Source organism: Meleagris gallopavo, chromosome Z, assembly GCF_905368555.1.
Source record: "Meleagris gallopavo chromosome Z, MGAL_WU_HG_1.1, whole genome shotgun sequence".
In the NCBI taxonomy this organism is placed as follows: domain Eukaryota; kingdom Metazoa; phylum Chordata; class Aves; order Galliformes; family Phasianidae; genus Meleagris; species Meleagris gallopavo.
Window position 1 is genome coordinate 68,742,032 of NC_139435.1, and position 24,410 is coordinate 68,766,441.

The 24,410-nt window shown below is 40.3% G+C and overlaps 1 protein-coding gene across 10 annotated transcripts in view; it reads right to left on the minus strand.

Moving 5' to 3' along the window:
- Positions 1-21,386, minus strand: part of LINGO2 (leucine rich repeat and Ig domain containing 2) — a 498,204-nt gene extending 476,818 nt beyond the window's left edge. For all 10 annotated transcript variants that reach the window (XR_014880382.1, XR_014880381.1, XR_014880380.1 and 7 more), the window contains exon 1: positions 20,752-21,386. The gene's annotated coding sequence lies outside the window, so the exon portion shown is untranslated. The remainder of the gene's footprint in view (positions 1-20,751) is intronic.
- Between the last annotated feature and the right edge of the window lie 3,024 nt (positions 21,387-24,410).

Sequence of the window (24,410 nt, forward strand, 5' to 3'; positions counted from 1 at the left end):
GGCGGTGGATGTAATATGAAAGATGAGGAAATATTCATTTTAAGATGCCCTTTATCAGCTGCCTGCATATTTTCCACATGTATCACAAACCATATTTATCTGCAGAAACATAAAAGAACAGTAAGCTCTCTTTTCATGAAAAACATCATCACATCTCTACTTCAAGATTTATCCTGCAAAATCAGCCCATGTGTAGTCACATAGCACTTGCTCAACTTACCTATTTTTGAGTGGCTCAGATTACCCACATGAGATTCAGTAACCAAGGAACAGTCTTTAAACAGGTATCCAAGAGACTATGTGACCACGTAAATTTAGCATCATTAAAAAAGTAACTGTTTATTCTTAATAAGTTCTGACTCCGCACTAGCAAAAGGGATAGGCCACTGATTTTCACTACAAACTTATTTTGGACAGTTGCCCAGATGCTAAGTAAACACTGTATTCACCATTGATAAGGCCTGTCAGCATGGTTAGTACAGCCTCTCACTCAAATGCAGCAAATGGCATATATTAAACTGAACATGAGCATCAGTAAACAGTCTCTAGGCTTTCACTTCTTGACAGAAGAGGAAAAGGCTATAAGAGGAACGGATAATGATAGAAATACAGAAGAGATTTTCAAGTTGTTGAAATCTTTAACTCCCCAAAGAATTCACAAAAGCTTTTCTTACATGTAACACTTGAAGCATGAACCTGCTTACATAAACAATTCTCAACTAGCTAAAGAAGCAGTTTGAAAGTAGCAATTTTATTTCCCACCTAACTAAAGGCACACAATTACAGCAATCTAAAAATCTTCAAGAGGAAGACAGAAAGCTGGCATTCTTAAAGGAAGGATATCATACATGCACAGATACTCCTTGACAAAATAAATAAATAAATAAATACTATATGCAGAAAATGTCTCAGGTGGCATCATTCCTAAGTGGTATAATTTCAACAGCACATTTCTAAGGCAGTCCAAAATCTTTTTGCATGAATTACCGTACACACGTACTGAACTTTCAGATAAAAGGTAACTGATCACTGAAGTCTTGTCTGTGCAGTTGGCAATCTGGTACATGATGATATATTTCTGCTGTTCAGTGATTTTTTGTCTTTTCTCCTATTTGCTATTAGATCATTTTCAATAAATTCCTCCCCACATCACCCTTTAATTCTATTTTATCAATCTTGTTTTTTAATTGGCTTATACTCTGGTCATGTTTATATACCCCTGAAGTCAATCATAACTGACCTGACATAGAAAGTAGAGCAAGCTGGTGTGCTTGAATTACACTCCATCGCAAGATACATGTTAGACAGTGACTATTCACAAAATGCAGCTGTTTTCAGAAGCAGGTTTACTTTGGAGACAAAAAGAAAATATGTTCTGACAATGTCAAAAATGTTCTGCTTCCAAATGACTTCCCCTTTCAAATTGTGTTTATATTATGTTATGATGGCTCACATGAAAACATGAAGATGAAATGGAAACCAAACACCACTCAAAATATTTTGGTCCAAATGTTATTGGTCCATTTTTAGCTTTCCTCTGCAAAACAAATTGAGAAAATTTGGTATTATCTCTAAATCAAATCCCTAAGTATGCCATGACACAGAATGCACCATTTTACAGCATTACTAGATAGTAAAACTGAACCTAAAATCAAAGCAGCGGATATTGTCACAATGAAGCACATTCCTTATCTTTGATTACAGAAACCCAATCTAGGAAAAAAGAAGCAAAAGAACTTCCTTGTTGAGTGCTCTGTTGAAAGCAAAGACTTAATGATTTGAATTTTTGTTTTGATGTCCATTTATTAAGCAGCCATAAAGCATTTTTGCTTCTAGTCTTAAAAACAAATAGAAAGACCTCCCTCCTCCACAGCATCCACATTGCTGGAGATTACATAGCAGAGTACCACCTTCAACATCATGTCCTCAACATGAGTTACACAATTACTTTGGTGACCTTAATTGCAAAAGTGAATGACTGTCTATTTTCCCATGGTACTAGTCATAATTACTCTGAATCAAAGGCATGTTCACTTTATTTCAAGTGACAATAAAGCAGTTTATTTTCTCAGTTCATATGTACATAAACAACAAAGCAGTGCTGGCAAAGATACTGATTTACTTGTAAGTATCAAAAACAATTCCAATATATCTTCTGCATTTAAAATTTCTTTTCTGCTTTATTTGTTTCCTAGGGCCCCTCTGCTGATTTTTTGTGTGTTTATTTTTAATCATGGAAAAGGCTTTGGGGTTTCCATTTAAATCGTCAGTTGCAATCACAGGAAACTGAAATCCCAAAAGCTTACACGTATGACACTAAAAGAAAGCAACACCAGAAATTGTGAAAACTTACTTTAAAGCTTCAACAGCTTGCAGAAACAAAAGCTATACCTAATGCCTGTGAACTGTATGCTTTCCCTGGAAACAGCATCCCCGTGGTCAGTTAGAGGTGTACTTACGTTTTATCCTTAACTCAGAACCTTCAAAATCCCTCCTTTTCTCAGCCAAGAGGTACATTCACCATTAACTCTCTTTCAGCCAATTTGCCTTGCACAAAAGCAAAATAACCAAACAACTCTCATTCATTTCCCCTCTAAACAGACTTGAGAGTACAGTTCCATTACTCTTCATTCATCTTTCGCTGTGCAAGTATATCTTCAGAGCATCTTGGTAACATCCAGATGGCTCATCTGTCACAAGTCAAAACAATCACAGAACATCCTGAGTTGGTATGGTCATACTCGTCGACCTGTATTCTCCAAAGACTCTTCCTATGTCTGCAGTCCAAACTACTGCTGATTCTCTAGATTTAGCAATACTAACCTGAAGTTATTGAAGCTCTAATGGGAAGGAATACCGTAAATATTTTAAAATTACTATGTTTGCTTTTTCCCCATTTTTTTCCCACTCAGCTGACACAAAACCACCTGAAAAAGCAGCCATAAAGCGAAAATCAGCTTTATGCCTGCTTTTAAAAAATTACTAAATATATTCATATTAGAGTAATTGATTTGATCTACTCTTCATAACATTACATGAACATCTTCTTAGTAAGACAATGCTCTTTAGGAAGTGACCTTATAAAGACTAACTACCTGATTTATCTAACACACAGACCTGTATTACAACTGCAATGTACTGCTCTAGTAGAATAAATTGGCATCACTAAAAGCTGGAGAAGCATTGTTACCACAGGACAAACAGTTAAGGCAAGACTGAGCCAGCTCAGAGGTGTTGGAAATATAGTACTACCTTCATCCAGCCTCCCCAAAAGCTTGAGCCTTTTCAATAAGGTTGTTGTAAATATCACATAATGAAGCACAGAAATACTGTCAATGTCACCACCTGCCTCAGAGGGCTTAAATTTTGGGCAGTAAAAATAGTTAGTGTAGAAAAAAAGCAACAACCAACAACCAAGCTTTGCAGAGGACTAGTATGTAGCTCTCAGCACACAGGCCACCACATGAGCTAAATCCTTGCCTCCACAGCTTCAAGATGGTACTTTAGTCCCAGTTTTGTAATTGGATTAATTTTGAAATGTTACCCAAATGACATTTTTCTACCCACAAAAATGCTCGAATGGACAATCCAACACCAAATCCATTCCAAAAATAATGCATGTGTCTCTTTCATTTGGATGAGATCCTCGCTGTTACTACGTATGTAACTAAAGACTGCTAGAAAACAGAGAAAGTGGTTGTCACTGAATATGAGACCCTATTTCTGATAAATTCAGTCAGCCTGGACTGACAGAAAACTACTCCCTGAGGACAATTTGCAGGGCAAGTGAATGGGAATAATGTTTAGCTCATACTAGCTCAACCACCCAGGGTGAAATAGATCAGAATGCATTTATATCTCACTTTTCAACTTCTTCCTCTTTTTTTTTTTTTTCTTTTTTTTTCTTTTTTAATAGGTCTTTCCCTCAGTTGCATGAAGTGCAAGATATCCCTAGGGAAACAGATGCTTGCTACATATGTGAATGCCAAGTGAAGCCTTTGAAATGCTGTGGGACTGGTACTAAGTCTCTAAGGATATCTCCTTCTAACAAAACTTGTTAAGTGTCTTGGTGTTGGTTTCTTTTGCAGCCTCTGAAACAGGGAATTTGATTACTGCAACTGCACAGCACACAAACAACAGAACAAAAGCAGGCAGGCAGGTGCAGTGTTGAGTGACAGGCAGGAAGTTTCAAGAATCAGTCAGACAAAGAAGAGCACTTTAAAAGCTTCATCCTAAAAAGAGGCAAACATATGTGGTCCTTTTTTTCCAACAGAAGGCAAATTACTGGTCAGAACTCTCTGCAGTATCTGTTACAGTAACACTGTACCAAAATATATACTGTTCTTAGCTTCAGTATTCAACAGTGAAGGTCCTGTTTCAATCTCTGGGAATGGGATTTACACAGTCCATTCTTGGGATGTCTTATGAAAGTCCTCTCATGTAACTCAGACTGCTGACTTGTGACTCAGAAACCTCTGCATGCAACTGCTCATAGTCTTTATGACTGAGTACTTTACCTAATTATACAGCAACAATCAGAAGCAGAGAAAACAACGCTAATGAGAGAACAGCCTCCCTGAAGAGAAAAGAACAAGGGCAATGAAGGTAACTGGGATAGAAAGATTGTTTAGGCTATACCAGCCTGAAAAAAACAGAAACTTACCTTCAAACATACATCAATGTGACAGGAGACTTGCATCATGCGATAAGATTCTGCCATGCAGATTAAGATCTTAGGAGGAAAATAGTCTGCACACAGTATCACCAATAATTGATATGCATCTTGAGTAGCCCAATTTCACTAAATACTTCCACTCTTACTTGGCTTTTCACACATTCATTGACTTCAGCTGCACTTAACTGGCAGCCTCACAGCTGCCTCAGTACCCAGAAAATGATGACAACACCATTACAGAGCACCTTTTAAAACATTTAAGTAATCCACCAGTTTCACAGAGACAGCGCTTCAGTAGCAAAGATGAGAGGTAAATACTTCAACTGGATGTCTGCTAAAACCACACCTCAATCCTTTTTTTTTTTTTTTTTTAAATCCCTTTCAATTTCCAACAGAAATTTCTTATCGCTCCTATTCTTACAAAAGCAAAACCTTTACTTCAGGGAAAACCTTAGCTCTTGACAAATTTAAAAACAAATTTATAACTATTTACTGCATTTTTTGTGGTGTTTTTTGTTTTTGTTTTTTTTCCCAGACTTCAAAAGGTAATGAGACAAAGATAATTCCATATGATTCTTCTAAAGATTCACAGAATCACAGAAGTACAGAATCGTTGGAATGGACCTCAGAGACCACAAAGTCCAAGCCCCCTGCTAAAGCAGGTTCCCTACAACAGTTCACACAGGTAGGCATCCAGACAGGTCTTGAATATCACCATAGAAGGAGACTCCACAACCTCCCTTGGCAGCCTGTTCTTCCAGTACTGCATCACCTATGCTGTAAAGAAATTCTTCCACGTGTTTGTATGAAACTTCCTATATACAACTTCTAGGCCATTACTCCTTGTACTGTTGCTACACACCACCAAGCAGAGCCTGACCTCACCCATTTGCCTCGCACCTTCCTTTAGATATCTAGAAACATTTATCAGATGCCCTGTCTGTCCTCTTTTCCCCAGATTGAACAGACCCACGCCTTTTCTCATATGGGAGATCCTCCAGGACCCTTCTCATCTTTGTGACCCTCCTGACCCTCCTCAGATGCAACACAGAAAAACAATCTACTTTTAGCCATAAAATACAGCATTCTTACATCTTGTTTGGTTTTGTCTATTAGTTGTTAAGAATCCTGACAGACCAAAAATTGATCAAACGTTCACAGTACCACATGGAATTTTGCAGTTAGAAGTCTGTAGAATTTTTTGGCTCATATAAATCACACCAGCATCACCGACTGCACTGGATCTAAACAAAGACAAATTGTTTCCTACCAAATAAGACCCAGTTCTACTTAATCTATTTATTTATTCATTTTTACCTCTAACACAATTTTGCTTCCCAGGGCAGAAATCACAGTGGTACAGTCATTTTTACCAGATAGCATGCTTCAGTGAATCAGATACTGTGCTGAAGAAAGAATGTAATTCTACTGTCATGACAGCTTTCAAACCAGTTTCCCTTGCAGAAATCTATGGAATGGAGAAACGTGTCTTTCAAATCTACACTTTAAGGTAACAGTAAGATTTAATCCCGCTGTGGAGTAACTGCTATTGGAAAATAAAAATAGAAGCATTTCAAACAACATCTTTGTGAAAATCCATTGAGACATATAGCTGGGCAGGTACACTTCATACTGGCAAAAAGATCCACTTATTAAAGTTTATCATGTATTAATATTTATTCTTGTACGTCAAAAACAACATATCAAAATGAACTCAAGAAAAGCCTGTAATCACAACACAAATTGGGAAACAATGAACAGTTAAGGAGCACTTGGAAGTAAAAGAAACCCACAGCTATAGATATTTTTCAATAAAACTTTGTGTTCCCAATTTTTTTCATGGTGACAGAAGCTGTGAAGAACCTTGTTATGGCAGCAGTAAGTCCAAAAAATTCTTCACATTCCTAAAATAAAAATGAAACCTCTCCAAGAAATGCTGAATTTCTTGACAAAAATAAGAGAATGTTCTCTAGGAATATGCATGGTGCCAGCTAAAATCTAACTTCTGCTGTATGATATTTTAAAAACAGTGCTTAAAGAAGAGATAAGTTACTCCCTATTAATTAGGATGGAATGGTCTTATTTCAGAGAGAAGAAACACCTTTCTTGGCATTCACATTTAATTTTTTCCTAGTCAGAAGATCTGTAAGTGCAGAGCTTACAGACCTGCTATCGTAGTTGGTTTGCACATAAGAATTCAAAACAAAAGAGGTCCACAGACAAGTTCTGTGGAAACCTAACCGTTCTTCTGGGTGAGCCTCATTTTCCTAAAATATCTGTAAAAAGAGAATCTTGGTTCTTAGCTGTACACCATTTGGCATTTTTGAGACCTGCATGTTAGCATCTGGCATTGCAATGAGCGGTTTCTTCCTACCACTTCAAAAACACTCAGAAAAAGCAGCACAAAGCTGTGCATACTCTGGCACAGGCCCCTGCACAAACGCGTACAAAAAAAAAAAACAACCTTATATGAAGTTCACTGCCAAGACTTTTAGCAGCTGTCAGAGATTCAGTTGAAACAATGCATCTTTATAGAGAAGAGCTCAGCAAATTATTAGTAAAACACTACCAATAAAAAAAAGGAGCACAACAGAACAGAATTATGCTTGTTCTCCACAATTCAGCATATTCATTTGAGACAATGCAGTTAAGCCTTTAAGACATACATAAAGCACAGCTTCATTAAATGGATCAATTTTACAATAAACATACCTTTATCAACTTTGAAATTCTAGGTTATTGTGCAATCTCTGTTCAATACAGAGCGCTGGACAGGTCATTAAGTGTCTCTAACACATCCAAAAGTGTTCTTCTGCAGTCCTATCAAGCTATTTTCCATCCTTATATAGCTCATCATTAAAAATATTTCTGCTTAGTTTAGTTAACAAGGCTTTTCTACAGGATTTTCTACAGCACATAAAGGCATTTCTATAAGGCAGTAGCAGCCATAGCAGCTTTAAAGATTTGCAAAATGGTTTTGGAAAGATATTTAGCCACTGTCACCATGCCCACAATACTGTAAAAATACTTTCAGTTTGTGTGCCTACAGAAGAGCTTATGATATTCATGAATAAAATTGACATTTTATGTACTATACATATTCTATTGTCATACGAAGAATGGCCCCAAATTACTGTCGTGATGCTTGTAACACTTCAGTGTTGCACATCTATCATAGGGAACCATGGCAGGGATTGGAAGGGACCTTGGGAGATCACTAAGTCCAACCCCCTGCTAAAGCAAGTTCCCTACAATAGGTCACACAGGTAGGTGTACAGACAGCTCTTGAATATCACCATAAAAGGAGACTCCACAATCTCTCTGGGCAACCTGTTCCAGTGCTCTGTCATGTATATGTTCAGAATTGTAGTCAATCACTCTTCATTATTCAATTCAAACACTATGAAAAAAGGAAGAAAAAAAAAAAGGCCAGCTTTCATTCTGAAGTACAAATTAGCTAATACCTCAAAACTCAAACAATCCTCTAAAACCTTTTAAGCAAAACTTTTAAGTAAGAAATGTTTTACTAAAATAATCAGATTACTACTTCATCGAAGAGCAAACCAGAGGGTAGTTCGCAAAACAACGAACTTATCCTTTTAGACTGCTGCGAGTTTTTTATTTTTTATTTTTTTTACTCAAGAAGTGTCTCCTAAGCTGATGAAGTTTTCTGTAAAGAACTGAAATCAGAAATGCTGCAGCCCCGTTCTCCTGCCAAAGCACAGTATGAAATATGTGCCTGTTCTTTTACAACTACAACTGATAGCAGGGCAAAAAGGAAAGTCTGGGAAGGAGTGTTTGACTCGAGTCAAGCAGAAGCAGAACAGCCTTAGGCATAACAGTGTTTTCCTGTGTTAGTAAAATCACTTTCTAGCATTAAAAGAAAATGACTCATTTTAAGACTTTTTTGTTATTACAGTGCAGTCTATGTGACAGTTTCTGGTATTTGGTTGCAGTTCATGCAGTCTCTCTTAAGATACTCACCAATTCAGTGAACTATATCCAGAAATGAATACAGAATAAAGCTCAGATTCAAAGCACTGGTGAGACATTAGTAACAGGGCTGCTAGCTCAGGAGCTGGTGAACAAATGTCTCCCTCACTACAACGTATGCACAGATCTCAAATGTAATACTTTAACCAAAACAATTCCAGCACCACTTAAAAATCAGACACAAGCTTACAGATAGCCAAGTGATAATAAAAAACAGGTATTCCTATCCTGAAGTGCCTCTGTCAATCATGTTGTTCTGCATGAAGACATGAGCAATGGTTTCAAAATCCAGGTCAAAAAATGTTCCAATCTAGATTCTTTCAATGTGAAGCTACCATTGCTGCTGTCTCATCTTGCATCCTACTTTACTTTCAAGCTGCTTATTAAAAGCGTACATAAGTTGACATCCTCTTCAACAGGTCATTATCAGGTGACAACATCACCCTCTGGCCTCCAGAACCTTGACTTGAAAAATGATGGATTATGAAACAAACTAGATTTTACGGATTTCTTTAACAGTCCTGCAAGAGCTTCCAAGATTATTGTCTTCTGCATTAAGCATTTTCACCTAGCTCTCTGTAAGGCATGTCACTATCACCAAAATCAGATTTAGAGATTTTTTCAAATAATAATAACCAAATTAGGTAAATACATAATGAAATGCATTGTTTCATGCTCAAAAGTATTTTCATTATAAAATACAAGGCTCATGTTGAAAAATAATTAATGCAAAAACTTTGATATTGTTTCAATGCATTTCTTATTCCATCTTCCAAAATTATTTTCTGAATGACTTAAGCTGACTTTTTGTAATTGCATCTTAGAAGCTGGAAAGAAAAATGAATAGATAACAACAAGCTTTAGCCAACGGAGAGCACAGCCACTAAATCCGGTGCTACAATAAACACTTTTAAGTACCATTTTAATCGACATGCTGGAATAAAGGCTTTCATTTAACACTTCTCAGTCTTTATACTACACAGCATGGAAGTGAAATTTAATTTTCACCAATAGCTAGACTTACACATTCTTATTCTGCAATACATTTGAAACAACATACACAATTTCAGCCACAGTTTTAATGCCAAGATGTAGATCTATGTCATATAGAATTTGGCACAGTTATTTTTAAAAATACCTTCAAAAGTCCAGCTCTTGCACTGCTCAAAATCTGAGAATGGCAAATGCTCACTGGCTGCCACTGCTGACTCTGTAGCCACCTGCCCTTGAGAGAACTGCTATACAGGACTGGCATCAGGAGAGCTCCTGGTGAAAGAAGGCCTGACAGCACTTCCAGCTAGAAGAGCTGATGAAACTCTGAACAAAGCTTTACTGGGGAACAATGACAGTCCGATTTATGTGTAGCCACTGGACAAGTGTATTCTCTCACATCCTTGTTCAAATGAGCCAGGAAGCAGGCCTGGAGTTCCACTCTGCCAGTGTGTGATACCAGCCAAACAACATCAGGTAGGGAATATACAGACCAGCATGCAGGTACTTTCAAGGCACTGGGCTTTATATAACTTCTTAAAAACTTCCTTTCCTTACCATAGCATATTTAACCTCAGTGTTGAACTCACCCTTTGACAAGACCCTATGTGAAATCAATGCAAACAAAAGCAGCTTCTGCTTCCTTATTTTGGCAGCTTGAAAGTGCTGTCGGTTTTAAGTCTGCCAGACCTTTTTCACCTTGTTTCCTGACAGTGTTGCTGCAGTGATGACACCTCAGCACACCTTCTGAACAAGGATGGAGCTGTTAGAGCTGTCCACTCAGAGAAATTTGTTTAATGTACAGCAGTGCTTTCTTCGCAAAGAAAAGCAAAATACAACTTACAAAGACCATAGAGCACTGCCATCTAGTGATTGCCATCATAAATATAAGAGTTTGCACTAATTCATGCTGCAAACAGAATGAATATTATTGATAATCGAGATTCATTTCTGTCTTACTTTTTTTTTTTTTTTCTGAGGCAAAACTTCTGTGTAACAAACTGTAAGGGGAGTAATGAGTCAGATCAGAGTTCAGGCATTTGTCACTCAGCACTTGTAATTTCAAAGGAAAAAATGCTAGAGGTAGCAAGCCCACAAGAAGATCCTACTCATCATTCCCAACTACAAAGAATTAGGATAAGAGCTAAAATTTTCAGTACTCTAGAGAACAACACAGAAATAAAAATAGCCAGCGATATCACTGTAGTTACCTAGACGGGATATATTGATGAATTTTGAACTGTAATGAAAGAGAAGCTACACAGCTCATACACAGGCCTGAATTGTTTTCACGACAGCTGCAGAAAACGGCCCTGTTGGTACTCTAAGTGAAATACCAAAAGCTAGGAACCCCAGCTGCAAATATGATTAAATTTCTGTTTCCTTGGATAAAAATTCTTTTCCAAACACAGTCCATAAAGCAGACATCTTAGTATTTTTTTATTTATCAAATATGCCATGATCTGCTGTTAACATAGTTTTACTCTGATCTTTCAAAGTATCTATGTAACAGCTGCAATTCGCTGAAATAATATTCTATGTCAGATTTCAAAATTGTGCAAAAAAAAAAAATTTTGCATAAGTTCTTGAAAGTGTAACAGGTCATTTCTGCTAGTATACCTAGAATCACAGAGCCTGAGTTCCAGAAGAATGTTAAACCATATACATATATCTTATAGTAAATTTAAGTGAGCACTACTATTATAAATCCCTTAGCTGAGTTCAAAATATAACTAATTGTTCTTATAGACAAAGTAGACTTTACTGTTACATATGTATTACAGAATTACATTTTGCTTCAGACTGAATGAACAAAGAGTTACAGAATTTTCCAAGCAGCACAACCTATGCATAACAGTATACTGGTAGTTTGTCATGGGCTCAAAAGCATGAGCAATTTTTCATAGATGTTCACAATCAGTATCAAATCTGAGATACAATCATATTGCACTCAGTAGATTTGAAAAGCTGCAGAACATTAGATACTTTGATGGCTGCTGAAAAAGATGCACATATGTAAGATCTTGATATATTCCACACACTCACTGAGTGTCCCTCCATGTGTTGTTAATACCTAGTTATCACATAAATAAAATAAAGCTGTAATACAGATTAAAGATTTAATTGTAAAATCCAGTTGGACAAGGTGCAGATTTCTGTTAGAGAACCTCCATAATGATGAAGAGGTTTAAATCTCCTATACGGAATATCTCTTACTTCCAGTCAAACTCACATCTTCCAGCTAAACAGGAGTATCTCTCAACTGCAACCTATGGCAATAGTTTCACTTACTTTGTAAGAAGCAACAGTGAGGGAAAAAAAAAAAAAAAAAAAAAAAAAAAGACGCTATCTTCATATGCACCAAATACTCAGTAATGCTGCCTTAAAATGAACAAGTAGTGAACTGTTGCTGGCTAGTAGCTGTTAAATCTGACCAGTCATTTCTTCAACTGCAGCACTCATCTGATCTTTACTGAAATGAAACAGTCTCAGAAAGTTCTAACAAGTACTTTAAAGTAAAATGAAGTTTTCTACACTTATTAAGAAGTAAAAGTGGTAAACTTGCTTATTTTGATCTGATATCGCAATTATGTGTTGATATTGCATTCTATACTGGGTGCCAATTTAATTTTTCAGACAATATGCCTGTGCACACTGCAAAATAACATCCCAAACATTTTTAAGCAAGACTACAAAGACTGGCATTGATGCTCAAACCACTGTGTCCATAAAACAGGATGGTTTAGTAGTGCATTGACCAGTGCAGCAACAACAAATTGGTGGCAATTAAGAGCCTGATATCCCTCCCATTGAGCAATGTGCATTTCTTCAGAAGAGCTAAAGCCCAAAGAGACAGATAAGCCACTATCCATGCAAGCAATTGTGTAATATGACATAATGCAGAAGATTTTTGATGGTATTCAGAGGATACATTCTTAGTTGTTAGTTTTGTTTTTTTTTTTTTCCAGTTTAAAAAAAAAAAAAAAAAAAGGTACCCCCAGATAAACTAGCTCCAAAGTTTTAGAAGATTGAAACTCTTACTTCAATAAAGTTTGGTTAATGTATTATTAATTTTTAAGTATTTTGTAATTCAGATTTCTTTTCCCATCAGATAATTTTTTGTTTATCTAATGGTAAAAATAAAACTGGAATATGTAATATTAAAGAGCTCACCATACCCCCACCTTTCCATTCCAAAGCTTTAGCAAGTGTATCTCAACATAAAAATGGTTTACGTTAGGGAAAGTCCAAAACAATTACCAAAGAGATTTAGGTCAATTCTTTTTATCCTCAGCTATAAAAAGGACAAACTACATCAGCTTGTCTTTTCACAGTATTTGTAACTGCTTTACAAGAGATATCTGATGACTTGTTTTGCAGTCTCCAATGCATTACATTGCTTAGTACTTAATTATCTCAAAATCAAAGTAGAAATTATGTCTATTTCTTCACAAGAGCTAGTTCTTCCAAAATCCCAAATACACTTAAGACTTTGACCCTTTTCACTTCCACAGATAGAGTGTTGATGAAAACAACGTATGAACAACTTGATCCTGAACATTTTGAAGGAATATGTTCTCAAGAAAAGAAGTGTTCAGTAGTAAGCCTGGAACTATACACTCATGTTAAGCCACACTGAGCATGAGGAGGGAGTTGTACAGGACTATTTCCACCAGCAAAACCACAGAACCATTTGTCTCCTTAAAGTGATCAGAAGTGTATTACATCTTTTTAACACATTCTTCTAAGTGTTGGTGACAATTTATTTTCCTCAATTACTTAGTTGGGTTTCAACTTCCTGTCAGTTCCTCACCATTTTTCTTCCTCATAATTGGTTACCCTCCAGGTCATATATAGTATTCAAAACTAAATGACCGATTTAGAAGTCACTTAAGTCACATCTTTCCTTCAGAATTCCTGGAAACAAACTATTATACCCTTGCAGTTTGTTTCTCCACCTGCTTGACTGCTATATATCTTGAAATGTTCCCTCCTACTGCCTTGTAGGAACTCCACAGTAACAACTTCCTCCTCACACCTGCAAGGGCAACTGAAGCAAGACTTTCATCTATTTAAACTTTTCTGAAGTTATTTGTATACCTTATATCTAGTTTAACAAACACAATTCTCAATTGGAATAAATTCTTATTTGTACGAGGGTTTACATACACTGGGAGCATGGAAAAACTCTTTTGCCAAGTTAAACTGGCCCACGCGCTCTTTGGAGGCTTCCGTAATCCAAAACGGATTTTGTTAACATCTTCTGTGTTCAAATTTGTCTCTAGCCCACATGCCTCGATTGCATAGCAAAGTGTGGCAGTTCATGTGGAGAAGAAGTCAAAAGCTTGCTTGAGACAGGTATTTTCTCATTTCCTTGATCATGCTCAGCATTCCAAAAACAAGATGTCAATTAAAAGGATTCTAAAGCCATACAAACAATAACCAAATGCAGAATCATGCTTTTTCTTCAAGATTATCTCATATGTTTATCTGAACGCAACTGATTTCTCATCAGTTCCTCCACACACACTGTATTAACATTATTTTTTGCACGTATTGCAAATCAAAAAAAGCTATTCTAGTTCCTAATGGTCAATGCTATCATTTCTACTCAAATTTATAAATGCTATCTTTTCTTCTATGTGATAACCCTAGGCTGGACAGCTGCATCTAGCACTGGAAGCATGCAGAAGAACCTCTAATGCAGATTTTGTAATGTGACATGGTCCTTAATGATGGATGTTTACTCTTCTGCACACCCTTGGCAGACTAGGGCCACACTCTCTCCCATCAGGACAATTACTGCCAGGCCTAGAAAACAGCATCACCATTTTGAAAGCTGAATGCAGTTCACTTCTTTTGGCGATGGTCAGCCATGGAGATGCTGGGAAGTCATAGCTCAGATGCCTCTCTCCTTCACAGACACACTGAGTGATACCCTAATTCCTGCTTCAGTTTCCTTTATTTCCCTTTAAGAAATGTGGGATTTTGTCACAAGTACTACACAAACTCTACTCTTCTCCAATTGGGTTGTCAGATGTACTATGTCTCAGATAAGATCTGCAGACGGCTGAGTGGCAAAGCCTCATCAACTTGAAATCTTTGCTTTTCTCCAGAACCTAAGAAGCAGCAGAATTTTTTCTTCCCAAAGAGCTACTTTCTTGCATCTCTCTCCTGAAGTTATCTGTGGTCTTACTATCCAGTCAGCCTACCTGGGTAACCAGAGTTCCAACCACTGCTTCCCAGGGCAACTGCAAATCCTTCTGACAGCTTCAGCTCTGATGCCTCTGACAATTTAATTAGAAGTAGCTACAAGTCTCAGCAATACATACAAATATTTACACATCTGAAAGAAAGGGGTGTTCATTCAACCCATATTAGGCTGAGAATTACCTAAGCACTTAGGTAATTCTTGAGAGCTTCTTTTTAATAATAATTTTTAAAATCTCAGTGTTCTTACCTTTTTCAAAGATCTGAACTATACCCATATAATTTCTCTTCACTGCTGTACTATATGATTTCAGCACTAAATAAATAAATAAATAAATAAATCAGGCTATAAATTAGTTCCTGACATAATTATAGGTTTGCAGACATTCATATTTCCCTGGGTCTATCAACAGAGTGAACTACTGCTCTAATAAACTGAAACCAGAGTTACTGGAATTAAAAGGCATTCACTAGTATTTCACATCAGACAGCTGTAACAGCAAACATGCACAAAAAAAATAAGCAGCCTTGAAAAATAAGGAAATGTTTCAAATGGATGGGCCACCAACAACATTTGAAACTTTCTTATCCGCTGCTGTAATAAATTAATGTATTCAATGTAATTGACTTTAAAGAGCTTCACTAAATGATGCAGCTAAAGAAATTTCACTTTTTTACTACATTCAGGGAGAGTCACTAACATAACCCATTAACCATATCTAAGTTCAAACTAAAGGGGAGCCTTCATCAGAACCAAAGCAGGTCCAGCTCACAAAGTCCAACCAAGAAACACTCTTAACAAATACATTTACAATAAGCTGAAACATTAATATTTTACAATCACAATGATTTCTGCTTTATAACTAGGTCATTCTGGATAGAGAACTTAAATCTCAGGAAGATCCTCTGTGACACACGGTTTTATCAGCATGATCAAACACCTTGGCAGCCTGCTTCAGCAGCAAAAATGGTTGCCTCAGTGCAGGAACAACACAGCACTTGCAGGCTGCTGGGGCCAAGCCAGCACTGGAGAACTGCACCTCCGAGGCCCACGTGCACCATGAGTGGCAGCTCACCTGGCAGTTCATCACAGGCAACAGAAAGCTTTTCCCTTTGCAGGAAACAACTCCACAACAGCCAAACAGAGCTCCTTCTCAGAAAATCCCCTCTTGCAGAAGCTCTCACTCGTGGCCTACTACTACCTGCTGGTCCACAAGGCCATCACCAAACTCGAAGTTCTCATACAGCTTATGAGCACAACAGCGAAGAACCAAAAACTGGAGCTGAGAAATTAATGCTGTTTCATCATATGCAAACTGAAGGACATAATAGGAGGAAAGATCAATTAGATGTTGGGATGAAGACGGAGGACGAGTCCAGTTGTCAGATCAACGCATTTGATTTCTCAGGTTGTGTAATTCACCCTATCTTGCTCAGTTGAAACAAATCTATCAAAGAAAGCAATATACAAAGAAGGAACTTCCATGAAATCCTATTTTCTGTGCAGTCAGGGGTTAAAAAGTTAGCTCTTCATTCACATTGGAAGGCCTCTGCCTTACTTCAATGACTATTACCCCCGTGGCTGCAATACGTTTTCAATACAGAAGGCAGGCATGCTTAGAACGACAGATATTTGTCTTCACATTAAGTCCCTGTAATCTGATCTGCTGCTCTCAATGGATGCTCTCAGTCATCAGAGATGGCTGTTAGAGGAAACACAACTTCAAAAAGTATAATTTCAAACATAAAATATATATTACCATTCTGTATCCATTAAGACACCGTGCCTACAGTTTGGGGTTTTTTAATGTGATTTTACTACAATCCAAAAGAAATTGTCTTCAGTTGATTAATTTTTTTGAGAAGATATATGATTTTTTAAAACATAAAATAGGACACACATTTATTACTGGTAATAAAATATTAATCACAAGTTACTGTTGTATAAATTCTTGCTAAACAAAAAGCAACAGGATTTTGGATAATTACTCTTACTCATCGTGACCAAACGACTGACTTTTTGCAGTTAATCAAACAAGCTCCATAATAAAGTAAGATTTTGCACAGACAAATCATTCTGCTAAATTTAATTCAATTCTGTTCTACCAAAATAAATTATAGTTTTACTACCGAGGATGATAAAATTTTGACAGCATTTTGCCTTTTTTTCTTGTACCGTAACTTTAATTTTGGCACTGACAGCTTATGAGTTAAGTTGCTTTATCTTTTTAACTAATAAACAATTTTCTAAACAGTCTGTGTAATTGGTCCATCAGGTGAAAACGCATGCACTCATTTCCTTCAGACACAACTGGTTTTCTGAAAAAAAAAAAACAACAAAGATCATCCTACTTTCACATCATCTTTCATCATTTAAATGGTGATATTTGGATTTTAATTGCAATCTAAAACCAAATGGGACTTTCCTCTATTACGAAGGGACAAAGATTAGCTAAAGTGTTACTCAGCAGCAGAAAGCAGCTTAAAATGTTTACACTTCATAAAGAATATTCGTTTCAATGCAACTTTATTTCTATTCAAGAGTAAATAGCAGTATTTTTGGACGATGAGTTCAAGTGCTCACTAAGTCTATCTCATAGAAAACTGTTCACCAAGTATCCACATTGGCCTAATAGGGATGCCATCATAACCACGAGGCTGAAAACACAGTGTGCCAATATATAAAAACACTTGCCTACAACCTACTGATATAGATATCTACTTCAAGTTTCAAAGGGAATGAGAGATCAGGCTTTAATCAAATAGCAGCTCTGATCAGTATGATTATAAATAAGCACATGAACTACTGCTTCACAGGATAGTTGCTGAAAGGAAGAGGGAAAAAAAAAAAAACCCAACACAGAAGATTTGCATTTTATCAACAGAAAATGGGTCACTGAAATGCCATTATACAACACTGATGACAGTTTATCTTCTGTCTTTCCTCCCTCTAAAGATTTCCATCGTTAAGGAATGGAATTGTTCCCTGGGAATCCAAAGGCTTATCAGATGGCAAGAAACCCAAACAAGAGTTCTACTCAGTGCATCTCATGAGGATAATACTGACAGCACGGAAACCATCGATTGTCATGCCGCATGAACATCAGTCTTGAGTGGCAATACTTACAAATTTCAAATACTTCCATTTCGTTCTTAACAGAGTTACCTCAATCATTTTAATATTTTTCAAGATAAAAAAGAAGTTATTCTTTCCAGAAAAAGAAGCAAAAGCTTCTCCCTATGCTTTCAAATCAGGGAAAGAAGCTCCCTAAGACTGGCTGAAAAAAGCATGAACTAAAAATATTTCAGAAAACAAACAGCAAAACTAGTCACTGTACTGATCAGAAATGAGCAATAGTTCGTAAGGATTCATAATTAGACACAGCTTTGACTAATCAGGCTTTATAATGACCTAGGAATACCAATCAATGAGTAGTAAGAATCAGAATTTTCTTGAATGTCCTGAATATCCACAAAGAATGCAAAGAGAAATTACGCAAAGTAAGACTGTATTTAACATAACGTGTTAAAAAAACTTGTGGCTGCACAAACTCTAAGGCACAAGGAGCATGGTGCTTGGTTTTGTATAAATCCAGTGAAACCGATCCACTTAATGGTCCCTCAGCTGTATTTTTAATTATCAGCAACAGTGAGGAGGAAATGTACCTTCACACAAAGGGTGAGCCAGTGAGCCAACAGGCTGCACACCCAGCACTCAGAGCTCCTGCACTGCCTCCTCACTACATTCCCTGACCTTTTGACAGCCAAAAGGCATTTAAAAAAAAAAAAAGAAAAAAGAAAAAAAAAAAGATAGAAATAAAATCCCCCCCACCAACAAAAAGAACAAAATAAAACCCACAGAAACAGAAGCAAGAGCCACAGCAGCATGAATTATTGAAAGCACCGGAATCCTCTCGGAGTCCTCATCAATATCCTCACCAATAACCACACCCACCTGGTGCTGATGTTATTCAGAGGGTCTGACCTAAAACCTTCTGAGATGAAAGAGCATTTTAAACTCAGCAGTCACAATCCATCCTACAGACCTCCTTACCTTTCTATACGGAAGAAAATGACATGGCTTCAGACCACGAACGGCAAGTTACTTTGGTCTTTCTCCCTAACTGCAGGGTACTACAACCCACAGTATCAGCCCACGCAGCACTGACGGCAGTACGGGTGGACAGCTGTCTAGATGACAAGCTTCTCTAACACTTAATATTCCTTCACCTCTTGCAGCTGTGCAGGAAAACAATTCCACCTAGAGCCCTTCCACAGAATGCCTCCATCCTAGAAGAGAAAATCCTGGCTGTGGGCTGCACCACACTGCTCACAGCAAGCTGAGCGTACCGTGTTCTCTCCATCCTATGGAGGCATTATTCCTACTTCCTCAAGGGGGAATTCAGAGCACTTAAAACAGTTCTCAGAGATCTTCTGTTTACCAAAAGGAGAAGATACTGCTGTTCTGCAGCACACTGTCAAAATCACTACTTTTCAGGACAGAAAGGTGAGAAGGGGACACAGTAGCTGGGGAATCAATCCAAGTGCTGATCTGGGGGAAAAACCCCAACCTATCTTTGGAGAGAGTATCTGCAGGCACACACAAGAGCACTGCACACCACGGCCCACTGCATGCCGACCACACCACAGCTCTGCATGCACAGGGCAGTGCCTCCAGCATGGGGTGCAGCACTGCTGATGTGCAGTGGGGAGACAGCTCCCACCTGCACGGCTTTCACCGCAAAACAGACCCTTCTCTTCCTCCTTCCACTGGATTTTCACTTTTTCTTTTTTTTTTCTTTTTTTTTTTTTGCATAAGAACACTGCTGTTGAATGATGGATAGAACACTCTATAATTCTCCCAAGGTGTACACAGCAGCTCCAGGTGTGATCTTCTTTGCAACCCAAACCCCTCAGTGCTGGATGAAGGATGCAGGACCAGGTGTGAGAACCCCTGGGAACGGGTTTCACACGTTTTTTACCTCCCTCTCCCAGCATCACATGAACTCATTTTCACTTCCATCCCTCACTACTGTAGTTTTGACTGAAATAAAGGCTGCATGGCTCATTTTGTGACAAAGCCACTAAAAAAAGCAGTTGTGCCCCCCACCCTCCCCCCCCCCCGCTAACACTTAGCAAGCTATCCAAGTTAGATCTGATTTATTTTGAAGCATTCTGATGCTTTCCTTTCTAGATGAAAAGGTCTTACTTCTGAAAGAACAGCATTCTGAAATAACAGCACATAAAGAGAGAGCACTGCAGTTCCTCTCTGCTTGGCAGGGAAACCTACAGGGGGAAACACTCGCGAGCGTTGAGTGTTTATCGCAGCAGCTGTGGGACAGAGCGTACAGAACCCCGTACGGGGAGGCAACGTGGAGGCAGGCGGCTCTGCTGTCTTGGCCATACCTGCTATTCCCCTAGGTGCGTGTTCTGGAGTACCGCACTCGGAGCTGCCCCTTACAACCGCAGGCGCTCAAAATCCGCTCTGCAGAACGAGGAGCATCGTCTCCACCGTCCCCCGAACCCCTGCTCCGGGGACGCACGTTCTCCATCCAGCGCACATCCACCGCGGACACAGATGTAGGAGCATACCCGCTACAAAGGACGGCGGTGTTCGTGACACCCTGCAGGGTTCCCACCCCATAGTGGGGGGGGGGGCACCGCGGTCATCCCTCTGTCCTCAGTCCCGCACCACACCACAGCCCCGTCCCGCAGCCGGGGGGGAGAAAAGGGGGACTCGGCGGGGCGATGGGGCCGCCCCCGTCCCGCTGCCGCCACCTGTCCTCTCCTCTCTCCCGCCTCCCCCTCCCACCCCCCCGCAAAGTTCCCCATCCCAGGCGGGGACTACCCCCGACGGCAGCGGGGCTGCCCCCGCCGCTTACCTGGCGGCGGAGCCGGGCGCTCCCTCTCGGCGCGCCGCAGCCGGGGCGGGTTCTGCCGCCCCCCTTTTCTGCCCCCTCCCGAGGTGAGCGACGCGCGGGGCGGCGGCGGCGGGGAGCAGCCGGAGAGAGCCGTGACATTTAACCGGGCTGCAGAAGGGTCGCGCCGACCCCGCGGCGCGGGCGGGTGCTTCTGTTCCTCGCCGCTCGGTCACCGCCCTCCTCTCGGCGGGCAGGCGGAGGCGGGGGGCGAAGCGCGGTCCATCCCCGGAGACCGCCAGCCGCGGCGCGCCGAGCGATGCTCTCCTCCCGCTGTCCGCTTCCCCGCGTCGGGGGGCGAGAGCGAGGGCTGTCCGCCTGCCTCTCGGCGGGGCCCGGCACCACGGGGACGGGCGGGCGAGCGGCGGGCGAGGCGAGACGGCAGCGCTGGCAGCGCGGGGAGGCAGCGCCAGCTCGAGGTGAGGGCGGGCGGAGGGGGGGGGCGGCGCTGTCAGAGGCGGAGCGGCTCCATCCGCGCGGCTGCACCCGCCGAGACGGCGGCGGCGACGGCGCCTCGGGGCGGTGTCCGCGCCCCCTCCGCGGCCGGCGGCGGGTGCGGATGGACGGGCGGACACGGAGCGGCGCGCCTGGAAGTCCGCTCCCCCCCCCGCGCGCGGTCCGTTTCCCCCGTGCCCTTGCAGCTCAGCTCCGCTCCGGCCGCGGAGGTCAGACCCCCCCTTCCCCTCCCACGGTGGGGTGCGGTAGATTTAGGGGAGCGCATACCGCGGGAACGACCATTTGCAGGGCGGCCCCCACGGGTTTGGCGGCAGGTGGCGGGGGAAGAGGGACCGCGGTGCCTCGACGCCCTCCGCTTTGTGCCCCGCAGGCGGCCGTAGCCCCGGGTTGCCGGCATCGCGCCGTGCAGTCCGGAGGCACCGTCGGTGCTGGGAGGAGCCACGGTGGTCTTCGCTCGGCTCGCGCTCCGCTGGTGCGGCTCAGGTGCCTGCCTGCCCTGTGGGAAGGCATGGTGCGGGGTTGGTGGAGCGCGGATCGCCGCTTTCTGCCCTTCTCTGCACGCGAGGCAGTGGTTGCGTTTAGCACGAGGGTGTGGAGCGGCAGCTTCCTGCCGAGTAATTCGGGAACAGCAGTGCCAATTCCCAAATGATTTCGTTTTTAACTGCTGATAAATCACATCTCTATATGTACCAACCTGGCCCAGGGGCTGCAGTCCTAAGAAACGCACGGGTTATAGAAGTGATGAAAAATGGGCACATGCAGAGAGTTCCTCTCAGCAGCAGCAGCACTGACAGGAAAGTTACAGTAACTGATGGATAAACTGTGAGTTGTCTGTTTCTGATGCTCTGCCTCTTGCACGTGTACGGGCGTGTGTGCGAGCACAGTGTGTGTGGCTTCCTCACACAGCAGAGTAGGAGGCAAATGAAAATAGACGTACCTGTCCTCTTCCAAACACACTATGTTTTCCAGTGAGGCCAAAGGAAGATGTAGTGAAGCTAACAAGAGTGAACCATGGTTCTTTGTTCTTTTAAAGTGATGTTCAGGAAAGCCCCAAGCAGTAGGTTTGCTGGTCAAGTGTCAGACACCAGAAATATTTTTCTTGCAACACAAGCTTTTCCCTTCATCTTCTGTAAAATTTGTAGATATGGGACATGGTTAGTGGGCATGGTGCTGATGGGTTGACAGTTGGTCTGTATAGTCTTTCCAACCATAGTGATTTTGTGATTAAATTCATTATTATCAAGGTTTAGCTGCTTCCTCTTTTTCCATCTGTGGCACAAGCTGCCCAAATAGTACCAAAAGAAGCAGCTCACCACCTCTGGGTGCTAATAAAAAAGGAGCCAAAGAGCAGGATCATGATCTTTGCTTCATGTCGTGTGATGCTGTAACATGTAATGCCATGCAAGTGTCAATGGAAGGAAGCACTGTTCTCCAGCATCCCATGCCATATGGTTGTCTATAGTGAGTGGCAGTGTGTTTTCTGCAATATTTTTGAACATGAGAGCAACAAAATGAAGGAACAGCACAAGATGACCAAAGATTCATGTAAACAGAACAACTAGCAATGAGCAATATGCATTTAAGACATTCAAGACCAGACTGACTGGGGCCTTCACAGTCTAATCTAGTGGGTGGCAACCAGCCAATGGCAGGGGAATGGAACTGGATGATTTCTTCCAACCTAATCCATTCTATGATTCTTCAGATATCTGCTTGAATTGTTTTCATATTATAAACGCTGCATTGTGAGCCTTAGATTTCAAAAGGCAGAATCCACTTTTAGAAAGAGCTGTGCACCCACATGGCAGAAAGTTCTTGTAAGCTTTCTCAAGCAGGTATCCAAAGCTGCTAGTTACTATGTCCCAGTGGACATGGCTGTTGAGTTAGTTTAAAAAAAAAAAAAAAAAAAAAAAAAAGAAGCAGATATTTCTGTGGTTTCCATCAAGTAGTTCAAAAAGATCAACATTAAGAGGAACACCGGTGTTTTCATACGTGGTAGAAATGCTGTGCTGCATGTAGAGGTAAGTAAAACTTGCCAGTTAATTTTTCTGAAGGCTTATAAAAAGCAAGATAAAATACTCTATCTACTCCAAGAAATGTACTGACAACAAGATAAATGGGAGTCTCTCCCAGATACTGCCACCTCATGAGCGTTCCTCTAAGTGGGAGATAAAGCAGCATGGCTGTATAGGTGCTGAGTTACTACAGTCTAAAAATAGAAACAGTAAAATAACGAAGACTTTGTTGTTACTTTACTGGTCGGGATGGCTTGTGAAATAAGAAGAATTCTTCAAGTGAAATTTGGAAAATAAATGTCTCTTAAACTTTGCATTAGAGACCAAAACTCAAGGATAGTGGCTCAGCAAAGGAAACTTTATCAAAATATAAAGCAGCAGAAAACCTTAAAACAATCCTACATCTCATCATCCAAATCCCAGCTGTGATGACCAGTTCAATGCATTATACATATTTTGTGAATCACAAAGGAAGTTTCTGCAGTGAGATACCGAACCACACTGCAGCCTGGAAAGCTTGCCATCCTCTTTCAGCTGTAGGTGTTCGGCTTTCTGAGCTGGAACAACAGTTCACAAGGAGAAGCCAAATGTTTCAGTGTTGCTGGCCATTCAGTCAGGGATCCATATAAAAATCGAAGCTGATGATACTCTCCTTTTGCTCAGGGGGATTATGTACATAACGCACTCTAAAAGCATTTTCAAAAGATTCCATTAGGTCTTTAATTGAAAAGGGCTTCGGAAAGGGCATTGTACTGCCTTTTTCCTCAAAGTTCTGGAAAAGGAAGAAAATCCCTTGTAAAGGAAGATCACAACTCTTTTTACTTTGAACTTAACTCTGAAAACATTCCTATAGACACAGAAACAATTGTGTGTTTACCTACAGCTGTACCATATACGAAGATTATAGTGCCTCTTCAAAACAAATGAAATTAAGAAATAATCTTAAAATCTCCATTAATTAGCAGGAGGTATTAATTGTATCTACAATACATTTGCTGTATGTAATTGTCTTGTTAACATTTCCTCCATTCTAGCACTCTGATGTTTCTTGTAATAAGAATTCAGGCTTTCAGGTGTCTTTCCTTTTGTCTTGGGCATCTACAGTAAGCATTTTCATATTTACATATAGAATCACTTTGCTATATAGATCTG